We start from the raw sequence: 7,893 nt of genomic DNA, 5'->3' as shown, positions 1-7,893 counted from the left end.
TTACACGGAAAACAGCAGAGGTAGAGAAGGCAGTAAGAACAGATTTGATGAGTCAGTTGCATGAAATATGGGCGAATGTTCTAATTGTACTGTCTCGCACAGTGGATGTGATTCTTGGTCTCGATTTCATTAATCATTGTGTGTATGAACTTTGAATTAACACTGACTGTGGCTAAAAGCGATAATGAGACTATCAGCTTGTATTTTGAAGTCTGGGTTGAACATGCAGTGTTGGTTAGATTGTCACACTGGGTTCACAGATCTGTTTTGCGAAGGATGCATTCTACATCAAGAAAAGCATACAAAGACAAATTTGAATCAGTTGACAAGCTACGCCACCTGGAGCCAACCAGAGGGACAGAACAGATTCACGAAATTTGAACTTCACATCCGAAGTATTGTCAACGGCCTTTCCACAGTGGTAACACCACAGATCACCAAAGTTATCGCTGTCGGGCTGGCCTAGCACTTGGATGAGTCACCATCCGGTCTGCCGAGCGCTGTTTGCAAGCGGGCTGCACTCATCCCTTGTGAGGCAAACTGAGGAGCTACTTGATTCAGAAGTGGCAGCTCTACTCTCGTAATCTGACAAAACGGCCTGGAGAGTGGTGTGCTGACCACATGCCCCTCCGTATCTGCTTCCAGTGACGCTTGTGGACTGAGTGTGACACGGAGCCCGGTCGGTACCGTTGGGCCTTTATAGCATCTTCAGACGGAGTTTAGGTTTTTATCCGAAGCATTCCCCAAAGCCCCTGATATCACCACAAACATTTATTACCTGCCACAGTCATGGAAACAATAAAGTCAATATACAGGGCCCTTGTAGTCTCGCAGTACCTACTGCAACCTACATCCTTCTGAATCTGCTTAGCGTATTCATCTCTTGGTCTCCCTCTACGATTTTTACCATCCACGCTGCCCTCCAATACTAAACTGGTGATCCCTTGATGCCTCCGAACATGTCCTACCAACCGATCCCTTCTTCTAGTCAAGTTGTGCCACAAACTTCTCTTCTCCCCAATCCTATTCAATACTTCTTCATTAGTTATGTGATCTACCCATCTAATCTTCAGCATTCTTCTGTAGCACCACATTTCGAAAGCTTCTATTCTCTTCTTGTCCAAACTATTTATCGTCCATGTTTCACTTCCATACACGGCTACACTCCATACAAATACTTTCAGAAACGACTTCCTGACACTTAAATCTATATATACTCGATGTTAACAAATTTCTCTTCTTCAGAAATGCTTTCCTTGCCATTGCCAGTCTACATTTTACATCCTCTCTACTTCGACCATCATCAGTTATTTTGCTCCCCAAATAGCAAAACTCATTTACTACTTTAAGTGCCTCATTTCCTAATCTAATTCCCTGAGCATCACCCGAGTTAACTCGACTACATTCCATGATCCTCGTTTTGCTTTTGTTCATGTTCATCTTACATCCTCCTTTCAAGACACTATCCATTCCGTTCAACTGCTCTTCCAAGTCCTTCGCTGTCCCTGACAGAATTACAATGTTATCGGCGAACCTTAAAGTTTTTATTTCTTTTCCATGGATTTTAATACCTACTCCGAATTTTTCTTTTGTTTCCTTTACTGCTTGCTCAATATACAGATTGAACAACATCGGGGAGAGGCTACAACCCTGTCTCACTCCCTTCCCAACCACTGCTTCCCTTTGATGTCCTTTGACTCTTATAACTGCCATCTGGTTTCTGTACAAATTGTAAATAGCTTTTCGCTCCCTGTGTTTTACCCCTGCCACCTTCAGAAATTGAAAGAGAGTATTCCAGTCAACATCCTCAAAAGCTTTCTCTAAGTCTACAAATGCTAGGAATGTAGGTTTCCCTTTCCTTAATCTAGCTTCTAAGATAAGTCGTAGGGTCAGTATTGCCTCACGTGTTCCAATATTTCTATGGAATCCAAACTGATCTTCCCCGAGGTCGGCTTCTACTAGTTTTTCCATTCGTCTGTAAAGAATTCGTGTCAGTATTTTGCAGCTGTGACTTATTAAACGCTGGCCGAAGTGGCCATGCAGTTAAAGGCACTGCAGTCTGGAACCGCAAGACCGCTACGGTCGCAGGTACGAATCCTGCCTCGGCCGTGGATATTTGTTATGTCCTTAGGTTAGTTAGGTTTAACTAGTTCTAAGTTCTAGGGGACTAATGACCTCAGCAGTTGAGTCCCATAGTGCTCAGAGCCATTTGAACCATTTTGAACTTATTAAACTGATAGTTCGGTAATTTTCACATCTGTCAACACCTGCTTTCTTTTGGGATTGGAATTATTAAATTCTTCTTGAAGTGTGAGGGTATTTCGCCTGTCTCATACATCTTCCTCACCAGATGCTAGAGTTTTGTATGGACTGGCTCTCCCAAGGCCGTCAGTAGTTCTAATGGAATGTTGTCTACTCCCGGGGCCTTGTTTCGACTCAGGTCTTTCAGTGCTCTGTCAAACTCTTCACACAGTATCATATCTCCCATTTCATCTTCATCTACATCCTCTTCCATTTCCACAATATTGTCCTCAAGTACATCGCCCTTGTATAGACCCTCTATATACTTCTTCCACCTTTCTGCTTTCCCTTCTTTGCTTAGAACTGGGTTTCCATCTGAGCTCTTGATATTCATACAAGTGGCTCTCTTTTCTCCAAAGGTCTCTTTAATTTTCCTGTAGGCAGTATCTATCTTACCTCTAGTGAGATAAGCCTCTACATCCTTACATTTGTCCTCTAGCCATCCCTGCTTAGCCATTTTGCACTTCCTGTCGATCTCATTTTTGAGATGTTTGTATTCTGTTTTACCTGCTTCATTTACTTCATTTTTATATTTTCTCCTTTCATCAATTAAATTCAATATTTCTTCTGTTACCTAAGGATTTCTACTAGCCCTCGTCTTTTTACCTACTTGCTCCTCTGCTGCCTGCTTCACTTCACCCCTCAAAGCTACCCATTCTTCTTCTACTGTATTTCTTTCCCCCATTCCTGTCAATTGTTCCCCAATTGTTCCCTTATGCTCTCCCTGAGACTTTGTACAACCTCTGGCTCTTTCTGTTTATCCAGGTCCCATCTCCTTAAATTCCCGCCTTTTTGCAGTTTCATCAGTTTTAATCTACAGTTCATAACCAATAGATTGTGGTCAGAGTCCACATCTGCCCCTGGAAATGTCTTACAATTCAAATCCTGTTTCCTAAATCTCTGTCTTACCATTATATAATCTATCTGAAACCTGTCAGTATCTCCAGGCTTCTTCCATGTATACAATCTCCTTTTATGATTCTTGAACCAAGTGTTAGCTATGATTAGGTTTTGCTCTGTGCAAAATTCTACCAGGCTGCTTCCTCTTTCGTTTCTTACCCACAATCCATATTTACCTACTACGTTTCCTTCTCTCCCTTTTCCTACTGACGAATTCCAGTCACCCATGACTATTAAATTTTCATCTCCCTTCACTATCCGAATAATTTCTTTTATTTCATCATACATTTCTTCAATTTCTTCATCATCTGCAGAGCTAGTTAGCATATAAACTTGTACTACTGTGGTAGGCGTGGGCTTGTTTTTAATTCATTAATGCATTATATGCAGCATTATCAATGTGTGAAGACACTACCTTTGAGGCAGCAACACAACAGAGTACTGCCTCTATCTATTAAAGATGGACGCAGAGGATATACAACACATGCTCAGCTAACAGAAAAAAAATGATCAGGATAAACTGCAGGGGAAGAGAAAATTTACCAGTGGAACTAGTGAACAGCCGCCACATAGAAAGTAATCTATAATTAGGATGTTAGTTTTCAATTATTGAACGTGTAATAGATGATTATCAGGACAAGAATGGTTACTAAAAATTACTACTTTTTAAAAATTACTACTTATCCTTACAAAAATCAACAATCCTTAAAATGCTATAAAAACTAAACTTTCAAAGAAGAAGGAAATATGTAACACAGGAGACGTAGTTTCAAGATTTCATAAAAGTTTAGAATCACAGATAAATGTTTGGGAATTTTCTTAATACAAAATATCGAAAATCTATAAAAATGACAGGTTCTCAAAGGAATGGCAATGTTTATATGGTCAGCAGTCAAAGTATCAATATCTAGAAACACGAAACAGATCGTTTGGGTTTAATGCTCAGAATTTCAACAGCAATAATCACTTAGAGGGCCCCTTTCAAGGTGGAACATACAGCCCTCATCGTCTCAAGCAGCCATTATCTGCAAACCGCATCCACCGGAACAGGGAGGCATGTGGACGCTTCATTAGTGGCGGCTGGCGACAGGTGGTGGAGACCGGCGAACCAGGACTAGCAGCCGGGCCGCGCTGGCCTGGCGCTGGCTGTGAATGGGAGCCGCCCAGCCGCCGCCTCCGCCGCCCCCGCCACCTCCGCCATGGCGCGTAGTAAAACCCTTTCTGGAGCCGGCGCCGATCAATACCGCCCCCTGATTTGGAAGTCGCGCGGCGGCCGGACGCCCGAGGCGCTCCCGCTACGTCAGCGCGGTCGCGGGTGGGGAGGGGGGTGGGGGGAGGGACGCTCGGCGGGCGGCACGGCACCGTCCAATGGGCGCGCGCCTCCCCTCCACCGACCGCGGGTTTCATTCAGAACGAGTGGGTGGCCGGCTGGGCGCGCGCCTATAAATAGAGTGTCGCTCCCGGCCGCCAACCTGTGTGCGCCTACTCGTCGCTCCTAGCGTCCAGCTTCCGCCTGCGCCTAGCCGTTCAGCTGTTCTCTCCTCTGCGGCACGACTGCCTGATCCCCTGAGGTGAGTCCCCTTACCGCAAAACCTTCGCTTCATCTCCCACCACCTAGGGAACAAGAATGCGTAAATATACCTGAGCTTCGCTAATTCGCCCACAGTTACTACTGCACAAGCCGACCAGCCGACGCCTGCTACATTCGTCTGCTGTTCGACCGAGGTCATCTGACTGTGATACCTGTGTAAAGGCCTAGTTCGTTGCAGAGCCGTGAGTAACCACTTCAATTCTGCTTGCCACAAATTTTCTCACGCAACATTCTCACAGTATTTCTCTTGTCTTCTTCCTTCTCAATTAACCACAGAAGCACATTTTACAACTCATGTAACTTATGCATTGCCAGATATATGCAGCACTAGGTAGTGTCTTGTGTGTATGTACATGTGTGTAACTTGTCTTTAAGTCCCCTACAGCACGAAGCTTGAATGGGAGGCGGGCCGTTGGCTCCACTTGTGAATGGGAAATGGCGAGCTAGCCACAGCTGGTGACACTCTCGCCTGTTTGAAAGTAACTATGGGGAACGGATTTGCTGTCACAGTCGCGCACATTTTCTGCAAAGTGTCCAACCATGTTTTTCAAAACGGTTAAAGTGATAAATTTTCGGAGCATTTGCAGATAATGGCATGCTTGGTGCCAAGAAATTATAGTACTCGTGTGAATGACACATGTTCGCAGTTCACAACATGACGTGTTTTAGTAATACAGTGCCACTAGAGCACAGTTTTGTTGCCAGAATCGTATACATTTGCTGCAAATTGTTCCTTTTTGTCTTTAAAATTGAGACAAGTTATAACTTTCGGAGCATTTGCTAGCAGTGGCCCATACGATGCCATGAAATAATCGTTCTCGCGTATACGTGTTTACAGTTCACAATATTACGCCCAGTTTTAGTGACACTGTGGCACTGTTCTTGCGATATGAATGTGTAAAGTTCTTCAACACGTGCTATGAAGTGTCACGTAGTATCTTCTATTTTTTGTAGCAGAAAGTGATATTTGAGACCAAATCGCGTGGGGTGGCCTGTGTGACTTGAATATAAGATTTTTGCATTTACTCGAAATGGTCGTCCATCATTGTACTTCATTTCTAGTATAAGCTCTTGTCCCTCCTTATACACTAGTTGCGTCTAGCATCTCAACTGCTTAACAGTCAGCTAACTCGTTTAAATTTTCCCAGTTATTTGTTATTTCATCTTACTGTGACCTATGGTTAGCAGATGCTTAACATGAAGATTACTGTCATAAATAAAGTATATGTTTATTAACTGGGCGGGAAGGTTACTGTTTCGCTATGTGGACACAGAGTGTCAACGGAATCAAGGAGTGCAATGCCAGTTGTAGTTTAGTCATGGCCGATCGAGTTTTAAGCAATTGAATTCGCTTTCCTGAATGTTTCTAATTGTATTACGAGTTATCTGGCATGTCAAAAGACACGTGTGAGTTGTCACGACAACACTCCGCCTACAGTGAGGAGGGACACTTGGCATAATTCCAATAAATCAAGCGTAATATTTAGAGACGAAGCTTTTGGAATGCCAGTGTGAATTGATGCTTGCCGTGTGATGACGCTGGTGCTTTTCCAGAGCGATAAGCACAGCAAGCAACATTAAGTAGTGAAGATTACTACTTCATTGACACACAGAGCCACTCACACCGAACAGTTTCCCGCCCAAATTGGGCGACATGAAGAAACGCTCCGTTTCCGGGGTGCATGGCTTTTCTGGCACCGCACCAGGATGACAGCACTTCACCATGACAGCACCTGCGTGTGCCTGGCACCATCCCAGACCACCGACTGCACCACTCCATGCCACCACCCGCACCTCGCCTCACTGGCACCACACGTTTTTTCTCTTGCCTTCTCACCTGCACCCTTTTTATCACATCTGTTTACCTTTTCTCGATGTGTCACAACGTTTTCTCTCGCACAGCAGAGCACAGCAAGTCGCTAGCAAGAGCTGCGGTTCCACACGCAAGCAATTTCTGAAACACCCGTACATCTACAGTTGTACGGCACTGGAGATATTATAAAAAAATTTTAGCTGGAGTCAAACAATCTTCTGCTTGGGTTTGTGATAAAGTGATCAGACACGACTGATAGAACACTGATAGGAAAAGACACCCTGATAGTTTATAACACTCCACATTAGACGACTGATATCAACAAATATGAATTTTTTCTATAAGTATGGAATTAATCCACGCACATGAAATGTGAGTCCAAATGTACAGAACACTTTGCACATACTTCTATGAACAATCATTATAAATCTCAAAATAAGGAGAAATTAAATACTCATATTCTTGTATATTTTGGGCTGGTAGTGCTTGCAATATTTTCTACCTTAAAATAGTAACGAAATCTACGAAACTGAAACTTTGTCAGTAGGTGACTTCCCACACTGTGTAAATATTTATTGAAAGTTATTCTGAATGAGTAACGTCTGCTGTGAAGGATCACTTCGTTTTGCAATTAAACTGAATCAATGCTGAGGATTTTAGAATGCTATGATTATAGCCATACAAGTGTACGAAGATCATAAAAGTTTTCGTGACTGCTGGTGTCCTGTTACTATCAAAACTGATTGAAAAATAATGTGATCTATTATGGCAGTTGTTGGTGCTTCGATATGACACTTAGCAAACTGTACCCTTTACATCGCTTTCTTACAATCGATCTGTACTGGTGGAATCTAAATATGTGTGAATAAAAATTAAATATAAAATATAAACAAAAATATAAAATAATTATGCAGAGAGAATATTTTCGTGCCTGTTGTTATTCTATTAATATCAAAACTGATATTAGCTGTTGTGCGTCGAAATAACGCTCAGGAAACCGCACCCATTAAATCGACTTTTTCAATTGATCTGTACTGGTGGAATCTAAAATTTGTAGTTCTTCACTCTTGTTGGATTCTTAACGATGAGCTGGTATTATGTAAGAAGATTCTATAATTCGTAATGAAACCTGGTGAGTTACATTCGGAATCATGTTAGAATTGTGTCAGCGATAAATTTTGATACATAAATCGTTACACACTGCTCCACATCAGAGAATAAACTTTCAGTGAATAAACGTTCCGACAGTTACAAACAAAAAAGAAACTATTTGGATATTAAACAGGGA

General features: G+C 42.6%; 1 long non-coding RNA gene across 1 annotated transcript in view; it reads left to right on the top strand.

Moving 5' to 3' along the window:
• Positions 1–4,668: 4,668 nt before the first annotated feature.
• The window catches only part of LOC126416363 (uncharacterized), a 38,213-nt gene continuing 34,988 nt past the window's right edge, over positions 4,669–7,893 (top strand). The window contains exons 1-2 of the long non-coding RNA XR_007575439.1: positions 4,669–4,772; positions 4,868–4,974. This is a non-coding gene — a long non-coding RNA (uncharacterized LOC126416363). The remainder of the gene's footprint in view (positions 4,773–4,867; positions 4,975–7,893) is intronic.

This window comes from Schistocerca serialis, chromosome 8 (assembly GCF_023864345.2).
Source record: "Schistocerca serialis cubense isolate TAMUIC-IGC-003099 chromosome 8, iqSchSeri2.2, whole genome shotgun sequence".
Taxonomy (NCBI): domain Eukaryota; kingdom Metazoa; phylum Arthropoda; class Insecta; order Orthoptera; family Acrididae; genus Schistocerca; species Schistocerca serialis.
This window is presented reverse-complemented; position numbering and strand designations above follow the sequence as displayed.